We start from the raw sequence: 24,742 nt of genomic DNA on the forward strand, positions 1-24,742 counted from the left end.
GTTCAGCAGAACATCAAACACTGAGGCCCCGTCACTGCTCCAAAGCAATAACACAACGGCATTTATAGCTAGCTATTTGACCTTTCGTTCCCCTTTACAAACCTCAGTGTTTCTGGTTTCTCACGTCAAGGCTTATGTGCCCGACTTTTATGATGAGATTGAAATCATCAACAAATATTCATTCATTACCGTGAACAAGATGGGGTGCGTACGACAGTGGATTTCCACACTGGCTGCAAGGAGAATCAGCAGGGACGTGTGGGTTCACCCCGGAAGCTGGACCTCATTGATTTGTGGGGGAGCACGAGCAGTAGTAGATTTAAATGCTCTTTAATAATTATAACTTGAAGTCTGGCTTGAGCCAACTCGTATAAGTGAAGCTCTCACAGGTAAATAGTCATCCGGCTCCTGGGGGGCGGAGGCACCTCCACATAGAGGGAAGATGGGAGGTGAGAGGAGTCAGGAACTATATACGGGAAGCATAGGATCAGTTACTTTAAGCAGCATCTGCTTTTCAAACTGAGAATTCCACCTAGAATATTTAAAATACCTTTAGAACTCTAAACAAATAATTATTTATTCAGCCCAGGGGTGGGTGATGGCATTGCCACTCGGTAAGTGCAAGAAAAGCTCTGGGAAACACGAGGGATGAGGGCAGTCCCCAGACAGTGTACAGCGTGGCAAAGAGGAGAGAACAGAAAACTGCCAGCCAAATACATGCACTAAAAATACTCCACGACGATATGCTTCTGCATGTGGTAGAGAGTAAAATGCCGCACTCATCCCACGGTCAGTTTCTCCTTTTTCAGAGGGAGACGGTGGTTCTAAAATAGTCATCGATTTTTAAAACTGGTACACAGAGCACATGCTAAGCATGAGACATACAGCTGACCAGGAGATTATTCGAAACAGACTTTCCTTTGCCTTCTTTCTAAGGGTGAATGTGATGCGGCACTTAAGTAAAATGATCCTATAAACACTGCCCAGCAAAATATACCACGTGCCCTAACTTGGAATTTAAAAAAACATGCGCACTTCTATGGAACTGAATCCCTTTGAGGTGACCTTTTTCTTCTGCTTTTCTGCCCATCAAAACCCATTCTTAGGAGTCCCTACGCTGTTGCCTAAGTGTGTATGGAAGTAAGTCACTTTCGACCAGCTGGAGACATGGGCGGGGGAGGCCAGGGGGCGGAATGCAGCAGAAGGTGCAGGAAGGAAGAACACGGCAGGGCCTCGGCCCCTGGGAAGCCAGGGGCGAGAAGGGACCCACCAGGGTGATGCAGGATGCTGTGGGAAACAATGCCAGGTCAGGGGAAGAAGAGACTCCTATGACACAGAGAGCCCTAGGGAGCACGCCCTGCCCTGCCCCCATGCCCAGCCTCCTATCAGATGAGAACTTCGACTAGAAAGCTCCACCAACCATCCCACGACCATCCCACCTTCTCAGTTTTGAGCCAAGCCCTCAGCCTCCTTTGGAATTAGGGTCATGAGGTAGGGGGACAACAGACTGACGATACTTTCTTCAGAGTGGAAAACCGCAACATTCCACATTACCGTGATTAAAGCGGAAACACCGCACGCAAGCACCAATCGTGCTCTCTCCATCAGAAGAAACCAAAACGAAACAGTAAGCGCACAGCTCAGCATCTTACACACGAATGCTGAGGTGCCCTTACCATGGGCACAGGAAAAACAGGCAGATGACATGTCACCTCCTGAGAGGCCTGACGACATGGCAAGTCTTGGTGGTACTCCAGGGAGGCCAGGCCATCCTGTAATGTGAGTGAGCATGATGCTCTGCACAGAACATTCTGGAGAAAGGGGAGCAGAGAGCTGATGCCGGCTGATCCTTTATGGAGCTGCTGGATTCTCTATTTTGATGACACCTAACCATTCAGTGAGGTCGTCAGTCACCTTAGCTAAGCTACTGCTTCAGCAGGTAGCTGTTTGTTTGTGGGGAAAGGGGGCTTTTACCAGAACCCCATGGTCAGGGGCCAAGGGGCTGCGTTTGTTTGTTTTCAGAAAGCTTCCCAGGTGTTTTGCAGGAAGCTCCAAGAATCACTGGTCCAGATCAGTGGTTCCTGAGCTTGGTTGCTAATTGAACTTGCCAGGAGAACTTCTCAAAAGCGGACACCAGTTGCAAATCATATACCTGACAAGGGTCCAGTATTCGTTATATATAAATAACTCCTAAAATTCAACAACAAAAAGGCAAACAACCCAATGAAAAAATGGGCAAAGGAATTGAACAGATATCTCTCCAAGATATACAGACAGCCAAAAAGCACACGGAAAGGGGCTTAACATCATCAGCCATTAGGGAAATGCACACCAAAACCACAAGGAGATGCCACTTCACACCCACGAGGATGGCCGTTTTTTCAAAAAAGCAAACAGACAAACAACAACAGAAAACAACAAGTGTTGGCAAGGATGTGGAGAAACTAACCCTCATGCATTGCTAGTGAGAATGTAAAATGGTACAGCTGCTGTGGAAAAAAACAGTTTGATGGTTCCTCAAAAAGTGAAACATCAAATTACCATATAACCCAACAATTCCACTCCTAGGTATATACCCAAGAATACTGAAAGCAGATACTCAAACAGACACTTGTACATGCGTGTCATAGCAGCCCTACTCACAAGAGCCAAAAGTTGCAAACAACCCAAATGCCCATCAACGAAGGAAGGGATAAACACAATGTGCTCTATCCGTACAATGAAATGGGATTCAGCCCTGCAAAGGAATGAAGTCCTGATACGTGCCACCACATGGGTGAGCCTTAAAACATTACGCTATACACAAAAGACCATACATTCTATGATTCTATTTACAAGAAATGTCCAGAATCAGCAAACCAGAGAGAAAGAAAGCAGATCAGTGGTTGCCTGGGGCTGGAAAGAGGGAGGAATGGGGAGTGACTGCTTAATGGGTATAAGGTTTTCTTTTCGGTGATGGAAATATCTTGGAACTAGACAGAGGCAGTGGTTGCACAACACTGTGAATGCACTAAATGCCACTGAATTAACTATTTTAAATGGTTAGTGATTAATTTCATGTTATGTGAATTTCACCTCAATCTTTAAAAATGGTTAGAAAATGGATATCAGGGGGCTTCCTGGGCCCTGCTGATCAGAATCTCCTGAGGGGGGGAGATATACATATATATACCACCTTAAATTAATATAAAACCGAGAACATTTCTGTGGCTAAGACCTCAGGGTTTTATCTGATGCTATATTCATCATGGGTAAAGAGTATGACATGCTGCCCTCCCTCTCTCTGAAAAAAACTATGCATTTTAGAAATTTTTTTTTTAATTTATTTTTGGCTGCGTTGGGTCTTCGTCGCTGCGCGCGGCCTTTCTCTAGTTGCAGCGAGCGGGGGCTACTCTCTGTTGCGGTGCGCGGGCTTCTCATTGCGGTGGCTTCTCTTGTTGTGGAGCACGGGTTCTAGGCGTGCAGGCTTCAGTAGTTGTGGCGCATGGACTTAGTTGCTCTGTGGCATGTGGGGTCTTCCCGGACCGGGGCTCAAACCTTTGTCCCCTGCATTGGCAGGTGGATTATTAACCACTGCGCCACCAGGGAAGTTCCAAAACTATGCCTTTTAAAACAGCATAAATAGATGTGTAACATTCAGAAAAACGAAAATAATGATGGCAATGAGGCACTCAAGAACAACGGAACCAGGACAGTGTGTGGATTCAAAATCACGCCCCCAAAATGATGGACAGACCCAGAGTGTAGTCCGCAGAGATGAACACAAAACAAACTGGAGAGGTGACCTCAATATCACCGGACCGTGGTGTGCTCATCATGGACACCCAAATAAGGGCAAATGTTAATGGACCCTAATGAGAGCTGACAAGGACCAGAGGGAAAGGTGAAACTGAAGCTGCCCCCCAGGCCAACTCAACAAAAGAAAGAACGATGTAACTCTGAGCTGGCTGGCACTCTGTGGTCAAGAGATGTCATCAGGCAGAAGGGACCCGGCCGCCTGACTGCTGACGGCCCACGTTCAGGCTGCAATGTTTGCGGGAGCGTGTGAGGTGCAAGACCCCCCTCGGAACAGGCATGGTGCCTGTGGCTTCAAGCCTCTGATGTTCCAATGCTGTTCACTGTGACGGTTCCTGGAGGTGTTTCAGAAATCTGGCTTCAGGGACCTCCCTGGTGGTCCAGTGGCTAAGACTCCATGCTCCCAATGCAGGGGGCCCAGGTTTGATCCCTGGTCAGGGAACTAGATCCCACATGCCACAACTAAGGAGTCTGCAGGCCACAAGTAAAAGATCCCGCAGCTAAGATCCAATGCAGCCTAAATAAATAAATAAATATTTTTAAAAAAGAAAGAAATCTGGCTTCAGTAATCCTGATTGGAGATGGTGACGTTTTGTGTCATTGCACAATTCCACCGGAGTGGAGGTAGTTACCATGGAGGGACCACCGTACGTAGTATTCATTTGCTCCCTTATAAACAAACTGCGCTACAATTAACACTCGCCAGCACCTTCCTTTCCCTGCTTCTGGAAAGTTCTGACTTTGATCCATCTTTCCAGTAAGTCTAAGGCCTGATTATCAAAAGAACAATGGCCTAAAGGTCACACTTCTGTTTCACCTTTACTTTCAAGGGGGGAAAAAAAGAACTTAATGCGGGAACAATTAACTTTAAGTAGGGCTACCTTTTTGGTGAGAAAAAAAACCAGGCTTGCAAACAGTACCAGCCAACTGTTTCACAAAACCAATTCCAGTAACTCGTATGCCTGCAGTACCGTTATGTCATTGGTTTGCTTCTCGGAAAATTTCCCAATTTTTGTTTATTTTAGTAATTTGGAATAGGTCAAGGCACCTCTTTTAACTCCAGGTGGAGAGGTAAAGCAACCAAACACCAGTGAAACATAAAAAAGATCACGGGAAAGAGAGGAAAGACGCAAAGGCGTGCTTGTGTTTTCTGGTCCATAATCAGTGAGGAGCTCCTGTGCAATCCAAGTTGACTTTGAACTACCCACGAGTCTGGAGAGTAGGCCACACACCAACCTCGCAGCTCAGGACGGCAGAAAAACCAGGAAGAACTTAGTTCCTCCTCCTGCGCCACAACCTGCTTGGGATTAATCCACGTGGTTTTACTGAAAATGGGAAAAGTAGCACTCCTCCCCGAAATGACATGCTTGGGTGTTATTTCCACTGGTGCAATAAAAGGGATGACACCCACTCCAACCAATGAAAGAGTGGCTACTAAGCACCCCAAACAGAGGGAAAGAAAGTCTATGTTTCTCTACTTTACATAACAAAATAAAAGTTAGCCCGGCTGAAGGAAATGCAGACTTTGGATTCCAAATATTTACTGAGTTGGCACTGGATTTAGAACTGAGATGCTGACAATGACTCAGGAAAAACAAGGATTTTATCAGTTACATGTTTATATAAAACTTTATAGTGATCCATATTTTTAAAGGATCCCGGTGATAAATGGCATAAGAAAAAGAATTCTATTAATAATTTTCAAGGTAAAGTAAGTACATGAGTTCTTATTTCGAAATGGAAAGTATGTCTAAAGCCCCAAGATAGAGCTGAGAGTTACTCAAACAGGAATTACTGGTTCTGGCCACCAAGGTGGCACTTGAAATGCAAATGGTGCTCTGTCCTTCACCCTTAAGTACATGGAAATGCAAGAAGCTACTCTTGGTAATCCTTGACATTTTTGTCAAATGCCATCTACATGGTGACATCCTGGAGGTTTATGATATTGGAGGGGAGACGGTTTGGCTTCCGGTGTCTTGCTGAGGTGAATGAGATGGCAATCGCGGGTTGACCTGGGCCGGACCAATCACAGAATGATTTATGTGAGATGCTTCCTGAAGCAGTCCGTCTATCCTCGGCCAGCAGAGCACTGCCAGGTCGGCTACGTGCCTTTCCTGAGGGAAAGTCACAATGTGAAAGAGCTCTGCAGAGCTGGCCACTGTGGGCTCCAGCCTCATCATTTTAGACCCCAAACCACCCAACCATTAGGAAGTAACTACTCACTTTTTTTTTTAGTCGTAATAATAATTAAAAATTCATTTCTAAAACAAGAATTTACAACATTGTATGGGCATTCCAAAAGTATACGTAAATCTTCTCTAAAGATATACTCTTTAAACACACCACTCAACTGCTAAAATAACAAAAACGAAACACATCTGCTGCACAGCGGTTCCCGTTCCATGACATTCCTCGCAGCCCCGTCAGCAAAGCTGAGGACAGTCCAGGGAAAAGGCCCAGCTTCCTTGTGCCGATGCTGGCAGAACCCTGCACTCCCCCAGCCCGCAAGGATCCAGAGGCAGGGTGACGCAGACAGGCCACTACATGTCAGTACCAAGCCCTCCCCACAAGCTGTGAAAAACAAAAGTCTCCAGATGTTACCCCTAGCTGAGAATCACTGTTGGAGTGGAATCCGAGAAACTGGGGTGGGAATCTCTCTTACAGCTTTGGGTACCGGCTGCTAGGAGAATCTTTAAGTTAACTGTTGAAGTGACTTAACGTCTTTCACCATCTTCCTTACCCCGTTTTAGCAACTTTGCCATATCCCACCACTGGCATGAGAGCCCCGCAAGAGCGAGGACTTTCCAGGGGCATCAGTATAGACATGCGTTCTGAGAGCTCCCTTTCAAGACCAAACAGCACAATGATTTGGGTAAACTTAACTTCAACCCAAAAGTAAGTTCACCTGTGCCTTTAAATGTACATCCAAAACCTGTTAATACACATATGAAAACTGTCTTGTAGATATTGCACAAGGTAGCCAAGAAGATATAGCTGAAGATCTTGACCCTCAATCAACTTCTCTTATTCTTAATATCTGTCCAGTATTAAGTGTCTATTAATTATGGAACAAGGTCTAATAACGTGACGTGAATTTGTAAAACCTCTAACATCACCAAGTACTACAAACACCAAATTCCGGAACATGATGACATCCATACCTGGAAATCAATAATTCTGTACGTGTTTGGGGTTTTTTCAGATTTGCATCCTAGCTAATACAAACTACAATGAAAGCTGAAGATGCAAACGCTTTGGTGGTGTTAACACAGTACACAAACAAGCATGACATCGATCACAAGTCAGCAAACTAAGTCCCAAAGGCCAAATCCAGCCTGCCTCCAGTCTCTGTAAATAGGTTTTTATTGAACACAGGCAGGCACATCCACATTTAGGTATTGCCTTTGGCTGCTTCTGAGCTACAACAGCAGAGTTGAGCAGTTGCAACAGACACCCTATGGCCCGCCAAACCTAAAATACTTACTATCTAGCCCTTTACCCAAAAAGCATGATGGCTCTGCTCTAATCTGTTCATAACATTTCGTTTCCAGCAACTTCATGTACCCAGCCACAAAACCAAGGGAATGCAAAGAACAGCTCTAAGCAGAGAGGAAAAATAGTCACCAGGCACTCTGAGTGCTTCTTTACACTGGTGAGTCTCCAGTGCTACACAAGTAGGAGGAAACTAAGGAAGCAATTCAGAAGCAGAAGTGACATAAAGGAGGGAGGAAAATTTGACAGGCAGAAGAGAAAAGACCTTGAAGAATCACTAAGCTGAATGACTATTCTGTGCGACCACAAGAACAATGAAAATATGAGCGTCTACTACACTAGACATTGACCTTAGTGTCCCCATTTTCTGAAAAGAGGAAACCAAGGCTCAGAGAGCCCAAATGCTGCCTTAGGGCACAGGTGAAACAGCAGAGCCTCGAGTCAGACTCAAGATCATCCATGCCTAAAATCAAGGCTAACCACATCCGGGTGGCCCCTGTGGTTACTGGTACATTCCAAGAACATACCAATGCTCATGTTCACTCATACAAACCTTAACTATCAAGAAAATGTTACATTTTTTAAAAATTAATTAATTAATAATTATTTTTGGCTGTGTTGGGTCTTCGTTGCTGCACACAGGCTTTCTCTAGTTGCAGCGAGCAAGGGCTACTCTTCGTTGTGGGGCACGGGCTTCTCATTGTGGTGGCTTCTCTTGTTGCGGAGCACGGGCTCTAGGCACGCGGGCTTCAGTAGTTGTGGCATGCGGGCTCAGTAGTTGTGGTGCACAGGCTTAGTTGCTCCACGGCATGTGGGATCTTCCCGGACCAGGGCTCGAACCGGTGTCCCCTATATTGGCAGGCAGATTCTTAACCACTACGCCACCAGGGAAGTCCCGAAAATGTTACATTTTAGTATATCCAAAAAGAAATTAAAAGCATATAATACAATTGTAAGAGGTTCTTTCAAAAACGTGTGAAAGATAAAAATGCTGATATTGAAAGTCCGAGGTATCAATTGGTCCTTTACCCACAAACTTCATTTTACCCCAAAGGCTGCCACATAATCAGATATCACATCAACTTTTCTAAACAAACAGCAGTGCTAGTAAGTCGTTCTATAAGATAAATTCCTCTGAATGAGAGGCAGTTTCCTTCATGAAACCAACTATATTTTTAACCTAGTAATGATTACCAGGTTGTAACATGGTAGTACTCTCCCCTTACAGTTGGCCAAACTCCTGGGCAATGTTAACGTGTGGCTTCTTGGTAAGTGTCCCTGGCAATTGTATGAACGTTTTAAGAAGCCCAGAAGCCTTTTCCACGGTTAGAGGCTGCCAAGTCTAATTTACATAGCCTGGTCTGTCCAATTATCAAGACAAGGCAACCACCTGAATTTAAAAACAGAGTCACTTTAAAAGACTTTTAAAAACAGCTTTATTGTGGTATAATCTACAAACCATAAAATCTTCCCATTTTATGTGTAATTTCAATGATTTTTAGTAAATTTACTTAGTTGTACAACACATAATCCAGTTTTAGAACATTTCCATCATCCCAATCACACCCTTGGTACCCATTAGCAGTCACTCCCCTTTCCTACCCCCAGCCCTAGGCAACCACTAATCCACTTTCTACCTCTATGGATTTGGCTTTTCTGGACATCATGTATCAGTCGAATACATACAATGTGTTGTCTTTTGCTTCTTTCACTTAGCACAGTGTCTTTGAGGTTCATCCATCACCTCCCTTTTCATGTGAAACCTATCCAGTACTTGGGCTCATATCTAGTGACTGCACACCACAGTTTAATGCTGGGTTGGGTATGAGGCTGGGAAGAGTTAGAGAAAGCATGTGGAAGGTTCTCCACAAATCACTGTACAATGGCTGCTGTATGATGTACCTGGGCTAGTGATAGCAAACACATGAGCATGCATCCCTTATGTCAACGACACGCATAGTGTACATGGCAGGCACCTCTGGGGGTGTGTGCCCTTCTCAGACAAAGCCTCTGTTATTCTAGGAAGCAGAGATGGGCTTCGAGAGGTCTGCAATCCTCCTGAAAGCATATGCAAGCTTCTGTGTGCTTGCGCGTGTTTCCAAAGTCAGAACCTCTACCTTGGGTCCAATTTCCTGAGGCCCATGATCCCAGTGCTTTAGAGTCCCTGCACTCGACCCAGCCTCAGAGCACGTCTACCAAGTCTGTCAAATGCATGAAGGACACACGAATACTCACAAGAGAGATGAAGGAAAAACAAATATTAGAATTCAACCATATAAACATCAACAATTTAACAGTTCCAAAGACCACTGTAGTAGTAAAAAAGACATTAGTAGAAAAACTGGTGAAACCCAAATGACATCTGGATTTTGGTTAATACTAACGTATCAAGGTAGGCTTCTTAGTTCTGACAAGTGTACTATGCTAATATAAAAGAGTAACAGTGAGGAAAACTATCCTATCTTTGCAACCTTTCTGTAATTCTAAAACACTCCAAAACAGAAGTGTATTCCAGCAAATCAACAACCACTGGATTGCATTTATCCCATGCCTAGATCTCTTAAGGCAAATATGGAAAAAAAACAAAACACTACAGAGAAAATAACTGCACATTAGCAGCATAATAATTACAGTACTTATATAATCATACAGATCAGGGATAATCTAAACGGTCGAAAACAGAGGGATATTTAATAAACGACAGCACAGCTGCTCAGTGGCAGCTTATGCCTCCAAGAAGAACGCCAGTGGTGAGAACACAGGGCAACAGGGGATAGAGACACAGAAGTGAGGATGCCTTTGCCGGCTGCAAGTAACAGAAACCCCAATTCAACTGGCTTTAAAAGATAAGGAGACTTTGCTATTTAACATTTCACATATGAAAAGCTGCTGCAGGCAGGCAGCTCCAGAACCTTATGTCTACCCACCCACCTTAACAAAGATGCAGCCTTTCCACTCCACCACCTGCGGTTTCTCAGCAGCTCCCTGCTGGTTTTCATGGCAGCAACTTGGCTGCCCAGCTCCAGGTTTAGGTGGAGACACGACATTAATTGGCAGGAGTTACTTCTATGTAGGTCTATGGGAACAAGGAGACTTCTGCTCAACCATGCCTGTCTAAGACCTCCCCTCACAGCTCACTGGACAGCTCTGGGTCATGTGCTCCCGCCTCCGCCAACTGCAGGCCTAGCTGCTCTATGACTGGCTTAGGGCCACCTGAGGCACTACTGACATTTGGGACTGGATTATTCTTTGTTGTGGTAGGGGCCATCCTGTGCTTTGCAGAATATCTGGCAGCGTTCCTGGACTCTACCCACTAGATGCAAGTAGCACCCCATACCCACCTCCAGTTGTGACAATCAAAAATGTCTCCAGACATTGCCAAGTGCCCCCTGGCGGGGGGGGGGGGGAATTACCCCTAGTTGAGAACCACTGGCTTAGAGCCATCAAGACTTCACCAGGAGCTGCTGAGAGGGTCACATTCCCTGAGTCAAGACAAGGGTGGCCATTCCAACAAAACAGGGGCTCTGACAGTTGGCAAGAAGGCACTGCTCTTGAGAACTCTAGAATATATAAGAAAGTGAAATACAGAAATACAAGGTTATCATTATGAATAAATAAAACCTGTTTCTACAGGCATAATTACATGAAACAAACATTTATTGAGAACCTGCTATGTGCTAGGTACTGTACAGAAAATGCAGAATAAAATGTAAATAAGTGAGTTAAAGGAAAGGAGGTAGTTAAAATTTAAAAAAAAAACTATGAATAACTAGATCTCTGCTTGATTCCTTCATTTTCCAATTTCCTTTTTAACATTTTAAAATAATTATAGATTCACAGAAAGTTGCAAAGAAATGTACAGGGAGGTTCCATGCACCCTTTACCCAGTTTCCCCCAAGGTCCTATCCTGCACAAATACAGTACAACCCCAAACTAGGTAACCAACACTGGAAAATCCACACAGAGTTCACGTGCTTCCGTGTGTGTGTGTGGTTCCATGCCATTTTATCACGTGTGTAGCTTCTAGATACAGAAACGGTCCACTACTACAAGCCTCCCTCATGCCACTCTTTTACAGCCATACCCACCCCTGTCCCCCATCCGTAATCCTTGGCAACCACTGATCCATCCTCTATCTATAGTTTTCTTATTTCAGGAATGCTACATAAACGGAGTCCTACCAATTTCATTCCGTGCACTGTGTTGGCTGGAATGGTACAGTGGAATGGGGTTTGAGCACCTCTTTCCTCTGAAGGGGAGCAGGTTAATGAAGGGCTTTCCCTGTGACACCAGTCCCATGGGGTCTTTCTGTGTCTCCAAGTCTGTAGGGAGAGGTGGAGAGCAGCTCTGAGCAGGTACATATGTGCACATGCACAGCTCCTATAACTGGCCTTTAAAAAACACACAAGTGGGCTTCCCTGGTGGCGCAGTGGTTGAGAGTCTGCCTGCCGATGCAGGGGACACGGGTTCGTGCCCCGGTCCGGAGAGATCCCACATGCCGCGGAGCGGCTGGGCCCGTAAGCCATGGCCTCTGAGCCTGTGCATCCGGAGCTCCGCAACGGGAGAGGCCACAACAGTGAGAGGCCCGCGACTGCAAAAAAAAAAACCCAAAAAACAAAAAAAACCCACACAAGTTCATAAAGCACAGATTGGGGGAGGGAAGCCTCGTTTACCTAGGAGCACAAAAGAATGAGAGTCCCATACCCGAATTCTTCCAGGGACTAAAACGTTTTGTACCTTTGAAACTTAGCTTCTTAACTGTGTATTTTTTTCCAGTATTATTCAGATATAACTGACATATAACACTGTGTAAATTTAAGGTACACAAACATGCTAATTTTGATACACTTATATATTGCAATAATCTGATCACCACAGTAGGGTTAGCTGACACCTCCGTGACATCATATAATTACCATTTCTTTTTTGTGGTGAGAACATTTAAGATCTACTCTCTTAGCAATTTTCAAGTATACAATACAGTGCTATTAGCTATAATCATAATGCTGTACATTAGATCCCCAGAATTAACTGTATTTTTAATGAAAATCGTTCTAAAAGTGCTTATTTTCCTGTCTTCTTATTATAAAGTACAGTTGACCCTTGAACAACACAGGGGTTAGGGGTGCCCACCCACCAGAAAGTCGAAAATCTGCATATAACTTATTGTCACCCCTCTGTACCCACAGTTCTTCCGTATCCACAGTTCTGTGCTGTGGTATTAACTACTGAAATAAATCCAGTGGACCCATGCAGCTCAAACCCAAGTTGCCCAAGGGTCGACTGTAGTCTTTTTTTTTTTTTAAAGATTTATTCATTATTTACTGATTTTATTTATTTTTGGCTGAGTCGGGTCTTCGTTCTGGCACGCGGGATCTTTGTTGAGGTGTGAGGGATCTTTCATTGCAATGCGCGGGCTTCTCTCTAGTTGTGGCAAGTGGGTTTTCTCTCTCTAGCTGTGGCGTGCAGGCTCCAGGGCACACGGGCTCTAGTTGAGGCGCGAGGGCTCAGTATTTGTGGCGCGCAGGCTTAGTTGCCCTGCGGCGTGTGGAATCGTAGTTCCCCGACCAGGGATCGAACCCACGTCCCCTGCATTGTAAGGGGGATTCTTTACCACTGGACCACCAGGGAAATCCCTCAACTGTAGTCTTAATTGGCATGTTGTTTAAATAATCTAATCTAACTTTCCCTGCTTTTCTTATGACAGTTAGATGCAGCAGTCTTTCAGGGGGAGGAGGGAAGTCTCTATTTAGGTTTCCTTGACTAAAGGGTCCCCCGCTGGGTTTTATCTTTCTGAGCCCCTTCTCTCTAGTTGGTTAAACTTCCCGCTGGGGTCTTCTTATCCTGTGTCTCCCATCCCAGCCCCCATCTACCCCACCCCCAGTGACTAACAGTCACCTTGAATAGACCCTGTATTCTCCTAAGATCAGAGGTCAGCAAACGTTTTCTGTAAAGAGCCAGACAGTAAATATTTCCAGTTTTGCGGGCCACGTGGCCTCTGTCCAGAGACTCAACTTTGTCCTTATAGCGCAAAAGCAGCCAAAGACAATAACTAATTGCACGATTGTGGCCGTGCTCCAATAAAACTTTATCTATGGACACTGAGACTTGAAATCCACATAACTTTCATGAAATACTACTCTTCTTTTGATTCTTTTTCAACCATTTAAAAATGAAAATCCCATTCTTATCTTGCAGGCTGTATAAAAACAGGTGGCCAGCGGGATTCAGCTTGTAGGCCACTGTTTGCCAACCCCTCTCCTAAGATCTCCCAGGGGCAGTCATCACATGTGGGAAACAGTTTACACTCAACAAGCATCAGTTCGTCAACTGACAACAAGTACTGTTTTCTCGTACATGTAAGAAAATCCAGCCACAAGGAAATTTGGGGACTTGCGCGGTGGCATGCCGCAGGTGCAGGTGCAGGAGCGGACCTGGACCCTCTAACTTCTGACTTCAGGGCTGACCATCTCCCCCCACCAGCCACCCCTGCTCCCCCGGCAGCAGGCTGGTAACCGCTGCGCTGTTGGCCTATTATTTCATGTAGGTTCTTTTTGTTTCCCCAGCTGCATTTTCATCCCCTTGAGGAAAAGGCCTAGGCGATATTGATTATGTGTTACCCTCCATCGCACCTGGCACAGACTTAGCATCTAGATTAATAAAAATCCTACCATATATTCGCTTTTGGCTACCTGTTCCTAATTTTAGAAAGAAATGTGAAATATTTTATACTTCTCTCTTAAAGTAACAAACTAAAAGCTAAATTAAGTTGATCTCTTTTCTTTGATCCTCAATTGATTTTTCTTAAAGGGTGACAGCTGCTTCCGTGGGCAAAGTTCGCACGGCTGCCCTCAGTTAGGATCACATGATGGTGTGTCCTCTGTATTAAACCAAGAAGCAAAAGCACAAAACCAGATCCCTACAACATATATGAACCTCAATAACATTAGGCTAGGTGAATGAAGCCTGACATAAAAGGCCATCTGTATACAGTTACAGAGATATGAAATATGGAATATAGAATTCCACCTCTATGAAATGCCTGGAACAGGCAAATCCATAGAGACAGAAAGTAGATTGGTGGTTTGGCAATTGCCAGGGCTGGGGGTGGAGAGGGGAGCAGGAAGAGACTGCTTAATGACCACAGGGTTTCCTTCTGGGGTGATGGAAATGTTTTGGAACTGGACAGAGCGGTGGTTGCACAACACTGGTAATGTACCAAATGCCACTGAGTTGTTTACTTTAAAATGAATTATTTTGTCATGTGACTTTTACCCCAATAAAAACAAGGTTTTTTAGAGAATGGTGGTAGATCTGTACATTCTGATGGTGGAAAGAGGGCCTATTGTTAAATGAAAATGGCAAGTCACAGAAAAAAAAAATTGATAGCAAGATCCCATTCATGTAAACTTCCAAAACAAGTATCCGGGCTTCTGCACATATACTTAGGCAGAGGTGTAGAGAAGGGATGAGCAGGCCACACAGCAAGCTACTATAATGCTGGTTAGCCGGGGAAGGGGCAGGCAGGGATTTTCTTGTGTTCTGCATACTTCCACATTGTGTCATTCTAGCTTCAATGGGTTCCCGTATAATAGAAAAACACCCCAGGTCCCTGTGGGTCTGAACATTTTAAAGGGCATCCACTGTCAGGACCACGCACATCTGTGCATCAGAGCACAGCGCCAACAGAGACTGGAAAGTGGGGTCTTCAGGAGAGAAGCACAGCTGCTTGCAAAGAAAAACTCAATCAGGCAGCTTTTTGGTCACCAGGATGTCGAACAATTAATTTTTATTAAGTTTCTCGCTCCTCTGGCTGCATCAATCAGTTGATTAACCACATGAAGTGCATTAAGCTTCATAAATGAGTACAACAGGCCTCAGAAGGGCCTACTGTCAGGACAGCATCACCCCCGCTTTACAATCTTTAAGTTTCTCTTAGAGAAAGGCCAGTGTGTGTGAGGGGCGTTGCCGGACAGAAGAAGAAAGGAGGGGAGGGTGCGAACATGGGTGGCTGCAGCCAGACCATCCCTGAACTGCTCTCTGAATGCCAGGCCCCCTCCTGGAGATTGGAGCCCGGGCGAGCTGGCTGGGTGTGACCCTGACCTTGTCCCTGACCTGCCAGGCAAGGTCTGCCAGTCGTGCTAGCAATGAGCCACAGGACGAGGGCACCTCCTCCTCCTTCAGAATCAGACAGATGACCGTCTTTATCCAATTTGCAGAGAAAAATTAATAAAGGCACCAAGTCTCGCAATGTTAAGATTGCCATCTCCACTTCTGTTAAACATCAGCACCTCCTATATCTCACTTTTCCACTAGCCCTGGCACAAAACTGTAACTCTTGGCTACACACTGTAATCTCCAGGGGAGCTTAAAACTCAGGGCTACCTGGCCCACGTGGGGAGGCGCCAGCATTCCTGAACTTCCCGGCCACTGTGCACAACCCCAGTGGGGAAGCCCACTCCAAGTTCTCAAGGAGCCAAAACAAGCATCAGACAGACGAGGACAGACAACAGCTGATCACAGCAAGCCTGAAACCTCGTATTTTTCACGGAGTACACGAGGTCGTTTTTATATCTTGACACTGTAAACCTATGAATGGTCATTTTTCTCTGAGTAAAACGGTTGGGACTTGACATCATGGAATTAAGGACATAGCTATTTCCTAGATTCTGCAAGGACACCTGGACAGGGAGGGCGCTTCAGGGCGGCTTCCAAAACGTGGTGCAGCCCCACCAGGGAACAGTATTTGGCAACGAAAGGGAATGGAGCCCTGATCCACACTGCGACTCGGACAAATCTCGAAAACATGATGCTGAGTGAGATAAGCCAGACGCAGAAGGCCACAGATTGCACGACTCCATGTACAGGAAATGTCTAGAACAGACATATCTATAGAGACAGAGAACAGATTCGTGGTTGCCAGGAGCTGAGGGAGATGAGAGTTATTGCTAAAGGGCACAGGGTTTCTTTTTGAGGCAATGAAAATGTTCTGGAATTAGATAGTGGTGATGGTTGCACAACCTTGTGAATGCACGAAAAACCGCTAAGTAGGGCACTTTAAAATGGCACATTTTATAGTATGTGAAGCATATCTCAATTTTTAAAAACCGGGGTAATTTTCAGGACAAACCCAGTTGGCCCGTACACTAGAGGGCTGCCCCACACTGCAGACAGGCACCTTTGCACAGGACGGAGCTCACCGCCTGCAGTGGTTCTCTGGTGTACTGCCTGAGCTCCAGGTGGCCTGGAAATGTCACACTCACTGGGGCAGTGCCCGATCTCCTGACGGCACTGAGGCTGGCACACAGGAGCCACTCAGGAGACCTGTGCCTGGCTTGATGTCCCACCCACTGAACTGTGGGGCTTGTCCCCCAGGGGTTGGCCCAGCCAGCTCCCTTCTTCTTTCCCTCTCCCTCCCTGAACCCCTTGAGCTTTAAGGAAATAAAAAGAGGGCCCTCCAGATGGAAAATGTTGAGGATTCCACAGCTCCACAAGCAACTTTTCAGGATGCCCTTGCCCTGTCTTTCTAGAGCTTCTGAGCAAAGGCAGAGGCCATCCTCTCACTGGTGGCTCCTCTGTCCACAGAGGGACGGGGATGTCTCTTGGGGGCATCCCAGGCAACCTGATCCCCATCTCTCCCTCTCTCTCTCTCTCTCTCACACACACACACACACACACACACACACACACACAGACATGCGCGCGCGCGCGCGGGCGCGCACAGAAAGCCAGGCCAGCTCTCTCTGGGTTACTGCAGAACACTGAAGTGTTAACAGGACATGCGCGCGCGCGCGCACGGGCGCGCACAGAAAGCCAGGCCAGCTCTCTCTGGGTTACTGCAGAACACTGAAGTGTTAACAGATTCATTTTCTTTTTTCGGCTGTGTTGGGTCTCCGTTGCTGTGCGCGGGCTTTCTCTAGTTGCGGCAAGCAGGGGTTACTCTTTCCTGTGGTGCACAGGCTTCTCATTGTGGTGGCTTGTCTTGTTGCGGAGTATGGGCTCTAGGCATGCGGGCTTCAGTAGTTGCACCACGTGGGCTCAGTAGTTGTGGCTCGCAAGCCCTAGAGTACAGGCTCAGTAGTTGTGGTGCACGGGCTTAGCTGCTCCGCAGCATGTGGGATCTTCCCGGACCAGGGCTCGAACCCATGTCCCCTGCACTGGCAGGTGGATTCTTAACCGCTGCGCCACCAAGGAAGTCCCGAGATTCATCTTCTTCTGTTCCACTGCATATACACTTGACATTCAGTATCTACCCATTGATTGAGAATATTCTACAAATTGAAGAATACATTCATACTACTTTCCCAAAGTTTCATGTACTGGTATTACCATTTGCATGGTTAGTAAATTCAGGGTTTTTCACATAAATATGTTTAACATTCGTTCTTCATGGGAAAAACAGACAGCAGGTCTCTGTGGTCTTACCCCCTGTTATGGAACATCTTAGTAACCACCAATCTGCTCGAAACAAATTCAGCTCCTAAATGTGAATCATTGCAACCAGGTAGATAGAAGGAGTTCAGCGAGTCTCCATCAGGCCATCTGGCCCCCAGAGGACACTTGGCAATGTCTGAAGACACTTTTGGTTGTCATGACTTGAAGGGGTGTGCTACTGGCAGGCACTAGGTAGAGACCAGGGATGCTGCGAAATATGCTACACTACACAGGACAGCGTGACAATAAAGAATTACCCACCCCCAAATGTTAATAGTACCAGGGCAGAGAGACCCTGCTCTAAAGTAACACCTGCCCAGTTTGGATACCTATTAGGACACTGCCTGTCAGCAATACAGTAAGTTGAATGACTCCACATGTTTCTCTATGTAACCAACTCACTGAACATACACCATCAACAACAACGGTGGCAAAAACGGTGAAGGCTTATGAGTGGGGTTAATAGGAGGCCTCAGCTTGGCCCCTGGTGAGTCCCAGCTACTCCTAAAGTGTCGGAAAGATTCCTTTGACACCCTCCCCCCACCCCGCTCCTGATTTCACCTGCCTTAATTCAAGCATCAGCTAAGTCCTGTGCACTACTTGTCTCCTTCACAATTTCTCTGATATAATCCCTGACTTTTCTAGTCCTAGTGCCCCAGATATCTCTAACTCAGGCCCATCAGCATCTGTTGAAACCTCCGACAATTTCCAAGTGGCCTCTTCTCTCAGAATCCCACCCTGTCCATCACTCATATTTGGCTAGCTCAACAAATAAGACGTGGTGCCTAACGTGAGTGAAACTCCAAGCTCAATCCACAAGGTGCAGGCCTCCCAGGAGCGTGTAAGGAGGCAACAAGAGAACGGATATAAAACGCCCGGCGCAGTCCCCCTGAGCGCCCGACAAATAGCAGCTAGTGTGGCTCTTATCAACGGACACCAAGCTGACCACATGCTTCCACTGTTTCTGGGAAAACAACACATGGGGCGAATCGGTTTCCTACTGCTGCTGTAACAAACTGCCACAAACCAGGTGGCTTAAAACAACACACATTTATTACCTCACAGTTCTGGAGGTCAGAAGTCAAAAATCAGTTTCATTCTGCCAAAATCAAGGTGTCAGCAGGGCCGTGTCTGCAAGCTCTGGAAAAATACACCTCCTTGGCTCTTGCAGCTTCCAGAAAGTGCCTGCATTCCTCAGCTCGTGGCCACATGACTCCAACATCTGATTCTGCTGTCACATCTTCTCTGACTCTGACCCTCCTGCTGCCCTCTTGTAAGGATTCTTCTGATGACACTGAGCCCACCCAGATAACCCAGGATGATCACCTCATTTCAAGATTCTTAACTTAATCCCACCTACAAATGCCATTTGTGTTGGAAGGTAACTTATTAACAGGTTTAGGAGACTAGGACATGGACATCTTTGGAGGGCCGTTATTCTATCCGGGCGGGGGGGAGGTGTCTGTTAAATATCAAACAACCATGAATATCATGGTTACCTAGCCAAGGGAAGGAAGGTCAGGTTAGGTAGCGGATTTGGGCTCAACTCCGGAGTCAGACAGACGCCTCCTCGTTGGCTCTGGGAAGCGAGGTTACTAAGTCAACCCCCTTGGCCTCAGCTCCATCACCTGTCCACCTACAACTCATGCAGCCCTCGTGGGCTTTCAGGGAGAGCATCCACCAAGTGCCTAGAGTGCCTGGCACACGATAAGCACTCCACGTATGTCCTAAGACCCAAGGGATCCCAGCGGGGAGAACAGGAGGCAGGAACAGCACGGTGAGGCCTCAGGGAAGAGGACACGGGCACATGCGAGCGCCATGGAGGCAGGGACCTGTCTGCTGGTGGTCACCACTGGAGTCCTGAACCCGGAAGTGTGCCTGAGATGGAGAGGCTGTGCAACAGTTACTGAACGAATGAATGGGTGATCGAATGAACAAATGAACAGAGGCAGTATGCTTAAACTGAGTAGGGACTGGGCAGTGGGGTGGCGTACGTGACAGAGCACTGCATCAGGGTCAGAAGACTCAGCTCAAGTCCCTGTCCTTCCCACAGCCGGTGGGGCACACGCCTTGGCTACAGCCCTCAGATACAAGATGAGGGGTTTGAAGGAAGCGGCCCTGGCTCTTCCAAGAACAAAGCTGGAGGATTCAAGCCACACGTGGTCTTGCCCGAGCCTGACCTGCCGTACACGAAGACTCGGGGTCAGTCAAACTGAACGGTTCGCTCTCTTATTCCAAACGCACCCAGCACTTCCTCTTCCGCAGCACTTTCCTCACATCCCCCCTTCTCACCCCCAGCACTGAGAAAGCACGAGAAACGCTCAACCTAGGAGATGATGGACAAGGATAAAGAACCCCCAGGCTCCAGTGAGCCCTCCTCCTTTCTCTGAAGCCATCACCACATGAAAATGGTGCCTGGCGACCATCACTGTCTCCATTTTATGTGTCTCCCATCTCCCAGACAAACTTGGTCTCCATCCACCATCCCAGCACACAGGAGGCCAAGAATCTGTAACTATTACTTCATTTTACTGGATTTGAATGGGAATAACTGAACTCAGGAAAATTTAGCTCTGCTTTTATGCCATCAGATTAATTTTACTGAATTTACTGGAAAGGCAGCCAATTAGCGAAAGGACCCAGGCTAGAAGCAGCTCACCGGGCTCACCCGGTGACCTTTAACATGTCACTTGACCCAACGGTTTATGCACTAGAACCTACCAGAGGTTAAACACAGTTTCCACTTCCAAAATCAGAGCAAAAGGGAAGAAAAGGAAACAGAGATTTCCAAACATCCGGGAGCTATTTTGGGAAATGAATGACTTTTCCATTCACTCCTCTTAAAAAAAAAAAAAAAGAAAAGAAAAGAAAGAAAGAAAGATATTAGACGGAGAACAAACCAAGAAGTGGCTGTTGATCATCTAAATGGAAGAAGATTCTTACAGAAGCCCACTCCTCATAGCCCGAAAAGCAAGACACTCCCCCATGTATACAGAGACTACCTATAATCTCAAAGAACGAAAAATGGAAAAAACATTATTTGCTTATCAGAAAGTTTATATAATCCCAAAATAGACTCTGCGGGGTAAATATAGTGAACCTCCTATTAATTAACACTGAATAAAGGTTCCAAGAAGGTAGCAATGATGCCATCTGGCCCTGTTATGTGGGGCTCCAACCTGGCAAATCCCGGAACCATGGATTGATTTCTCCTTAAAGCAACAGCCTGTTCAAAAGACTTTTAATATATCACAGAATTTCTCCATGTGGCGCAGGTCAAACCCCATCTCGTGAACAAATGGATCCCTAAAAGCTTTTGTTATGATATAATCTGGGCCTTCCACCATCATCCTGATCATTTAATACTCTGCTTTGATCTCAGATGTGACATGGTCCACCACTCAAACTGCTCAAGGTTGGCATTTCCAGTAATGTACAACCCCAACTGAGCTATCGGAAACAGAACACTAAGTTTCAACAGGTCAGTCCACCTATAGGTTAATATCAATACAACCCTGCAAGAAGCAGACATATACATGTCAAAGGCACTGAATTTTTCCAAAAGAGGCAAAAAAGTTCTTCCCATATTATCCACCTAAATGGTAAATACCTTTTTATAAAGTGGCCATTGAACTCTGAGTTGATGTATGTGGAACACATATGTGTCACTAATGTAAACCACACACAACTCACCCACAGAAGCTACCAGTCACAAAAACGGTGAATTAACTTTATTTTTAATCTTATTTATTTATTTATTTGGCCGCGCCATGCAGCACGTGGGATTCTTAGTTCCCTGACCAGGAATCAAACCCGTGCCCCCTACACTGGGAGCGAGGAGTCTTAATCACTGGACCACCAGGGAAGTCCCAACTTTACGTTTTTTAACAAAGTTTTTGGGTATGATTCCCAGAAAAGTAACTACAAAAATTATATGCACAGTACTGATCTGCAGAAATAGTGAATTTAAACCTAAGGTGGGTTCATACTCCAACTAAAGAAATTCTGTTTTGAAAATATTGAGATTTTTTTTTACACATCTGTAGCCACATCTGTAAAGATGTCTCCTCACGTTTGCAACCCCTTTGTCGTAACTTGAAAAAGAAAGTACAGCTACAATAATTCACCAACACACCCTGAGCTGGCAAGACCCAATGTTGTTAAATACAACATTGAATGGAATTACTATAAAACTCTACAAGAGTTTGTTTACAAACCTTGGCCCTCAGTGACCTTGCTTACGGCAGCATATTTTATGCTATTAGGTTTGATAAATTATATAGGAAATGATGTTTTCAGTCGGCAACAATTTTCGCCTAACTGACTATATTCATCTATTCCTCCATAATTTCATTTTCCTTAAAAACCTATTTCTTTGCCTCTCCTGATAGTTCTCCATTTGGAAGCTGTTTGGAGAAAGTCCTTTTTTTTTTTTTTTTTTGCGGTACGCGGGTCTCTCACTGTTGTGGCCTCTCCCGTTGCGGAGCACAGGCTCCGGACGCACAGGCTCAGCGGCCATGGCTCACGGGCCTAGCCGCCCGGCGGCATGTGGGATCCTCCCGGACCGGGACATGAACCCGTGTCCCCTGCATCGGCAGGCGGACTCCCAACCACTGTGCCACCAGGGAAGCCCAAAAGTCCTCATTTTTTGAATACTGCTTTCCAGTCGTGTGAATCAAATGCAACTCAAAAAGGGTTTAACTGTCAGATGCACATGGAGAAAATGCTGTGCTCTGACACACGGTTTTTTCCATATCATAAAAATCAATTACAACTTTAAAGGATAACCGGTCACCTATAAAAATCGGCAGGGTTCTGTTGTGAAAGAAGAATGACTATTACACCATTTACACCCTTCCGTAGACTCCACTTAAATGTCTGTGGCTCGCTGAGCATTCCATACATATTTCGGGCAAGGTATTATGGGAGCTGAAGTGCAAGCTGTCCCCTGCTGAATTTTCACTCACTATAAAAACAGTGTCTCATAAAAGCATACACGTTTTTACTTTACACAAAAATGTGAAATGTCCATTTTTGTTCACTCCACCGACAATTTTAGCATTAGAAACAGGGCTTTTTAAAAACCTGTAACATAAGTGATGTATGTCATTCAATAACAGATTTCTGGAAAGAGGAACACAGGAAATGTGTATGAAATACATGGAAAGGAAGATTCTACAAGCTGTCTTCTGTGGGGTCTGCTCACCTATGGCCTGGGTTGTACCATTAAAATGGAAACTCTTACATTTACACTTTTCATCATGAATCCACACTCCAATGTAACCACAACTGTTTTATATTACCCTCATAAAATGAGTCTTTGCCTTTTCTAAGCAAAACAGTATTTTTTAATTGGTTCACTTTCCAGTTGTTTGGATTTTTAACAGACATACAGCATAAAAGGGCACCACATTCCAAGCAGTTCTACCAACTCCAGAACCATCCAAGGCTTGATCAGACAGCTGTGGCTCTAGCCTTTGGTTAAAATTATAATATGATCTCACCTGATTTTCAAACTAACTATGCATCTTTTTAAGCCAATAAACTGTGCTACACTCTAAGTTTCTGAGTCCAGAAGCTTGCCATGTTCAAAGAGAACGTTAGAGAACCATGATCCTTTTGCCTTTCTTTGTTTTTCCCTATCTGAACCCAGAGAAATCTTCAAACAATAATTTAGCAGCTTCCCCTCCCCAAAGGTTTATTTTCAAACGCCAGTGCCATGCAGCGCTGCCTTTCCAGTGCAGGTAGGAGGAAGCAGGAGCCTGTCACCACGCTGGGCCTTTTCAAGTCTCAAAATCACTGGGAAGCTTGCAGTATTTCCTTTCTGGCACTCAGGCCCAGTGTGGAAAGAAATTGCTCCAGATAGGACAAGATATCAGATAATCACTGTAATCCCTAGGTTTCAACAGAATTCCAACTCCACAAAAAAATGCCTCTCCCCAAAAGCAGCTGAACCACTGAAACCAACAGACAATCGAACAAAAAGTTACCAAAGAAGTCATTACATGAACTTAATTAATCGTAATCTGGTGGTGCTTTTAGAAGCATCCGTTTTTCACTCCGTAGGATTTATTTACGTGAATAATAAGACAATTTAATACTCTACTCGGATCTTGCACAAAAAGGAAACCTAAAATTCAACTCTTGTTTTCCCTTTATTCCAAAAGCATATGGGTCTAATCATAGCCCATTCTGACCGCAGTACACAGGCTTTTTCGATCAGAATTTTAACTCAATTTTTAAGGCGCTAAAGAGTAACCGTCACAAGTTTGATGGTTACTCCAAAGAATCGGGAATCCCTGAAGTGTCCCATCTGGCACAGTCTTCGAATGGAAACTAGGTTCAGCCCGCCAGACAAGGAACCCACACCACGAGGCTGGGGCGCACGTTTGTGCTCCAAGATGACAGCTCATCTGGCCACCGCGAGGTCGGGGGCGCCTGTAGGGCCATAGCCGGGTGGCGGTGGGCCGCGGAGGCCCGACAGGGATGGGCGAGACCGCGGAGGAAAAAGGAAGAGAGGGCCATCCGTCAGCCCCCTGGAGAGGAAATTCCAGGCGTCCAGCTCCCAGGCGTCGGTCAGCGGGTGCCGTGAGGGAACCAAGTCAGAGTGTCCGCCCCGCGGTGGAGGCCGGGGATTCCGCACTCCTGGGGCTCCAGGCCGGGAGAGGGAGCCTCGATCCTCGGCCAGGGTTCCGGGGATGGGGGCGCCCGGATCCTCGCCGGGGGCGGAGGACTCACGATCTTCGCCCACACCCGGAGGCCTCCCGGGTCCTCGATCCTCTCCCTGGGCCCAAGGTATGGGGCGCCCTAATCCTGGCCGGGGCCCGCGCCCCCCTTACCGGTCGCGGGGGTCGATCCACGACGTCTGGCGCGTGTTGTGGTCGATGTAGAAGACGCGGCCGTCGTAGTCGCGCGCCTCCTCCCAGCCGGCGGGCAGCGGCAGCTCGGCGCTCTCCCGAGCCCGTGGGGGTGGCGGCGCGGAGGGCGCGGGGGGCGCGGGGGCCGCGGCGGGGGGCGCGGG

At 46.2% G+C, this 24,742-nt stretch overlaps 1 protein-coding gene across 1 annotated transcript in view; it reads right to left on the minus strand.

Annotated features, from left to right (window-relative positions):
* The window catches only part of WWC3 (WWC family member 3), a 121,998-nt gene extending 97,262 nt beyond the window's left edge, over window positions 1-24,736 (minus strand). Inside the window, exon 1 of the mRNA XM_007463251.1 lies at window positions 24,561-24,736. The gene's annotated coding sequence lies outside the window, so the exon portion shown is untranslated. The remainder of the gene's footprint in view (window positions 1-24,560) is intronic.
* Window positions 24,737-24,742: the final 6 nt, after the last annotated feature.

Source organism: Lipotes vexillifer, unplaced genomic scaffold, assembly GCF_000442215.2.
Source record: "Lipotes vexillifer unplaced genomic scaffold, Lipotes_vexillifer_v1.1 scaffold3224, whole genome shotgun sequence".
NCBI classification, from domain to species: Eukaryota; Metazoa; Chordata; class Mammalia; order Artiodactyla; family Lipotidae; genus Lipotes; species Lipotes vexillifer.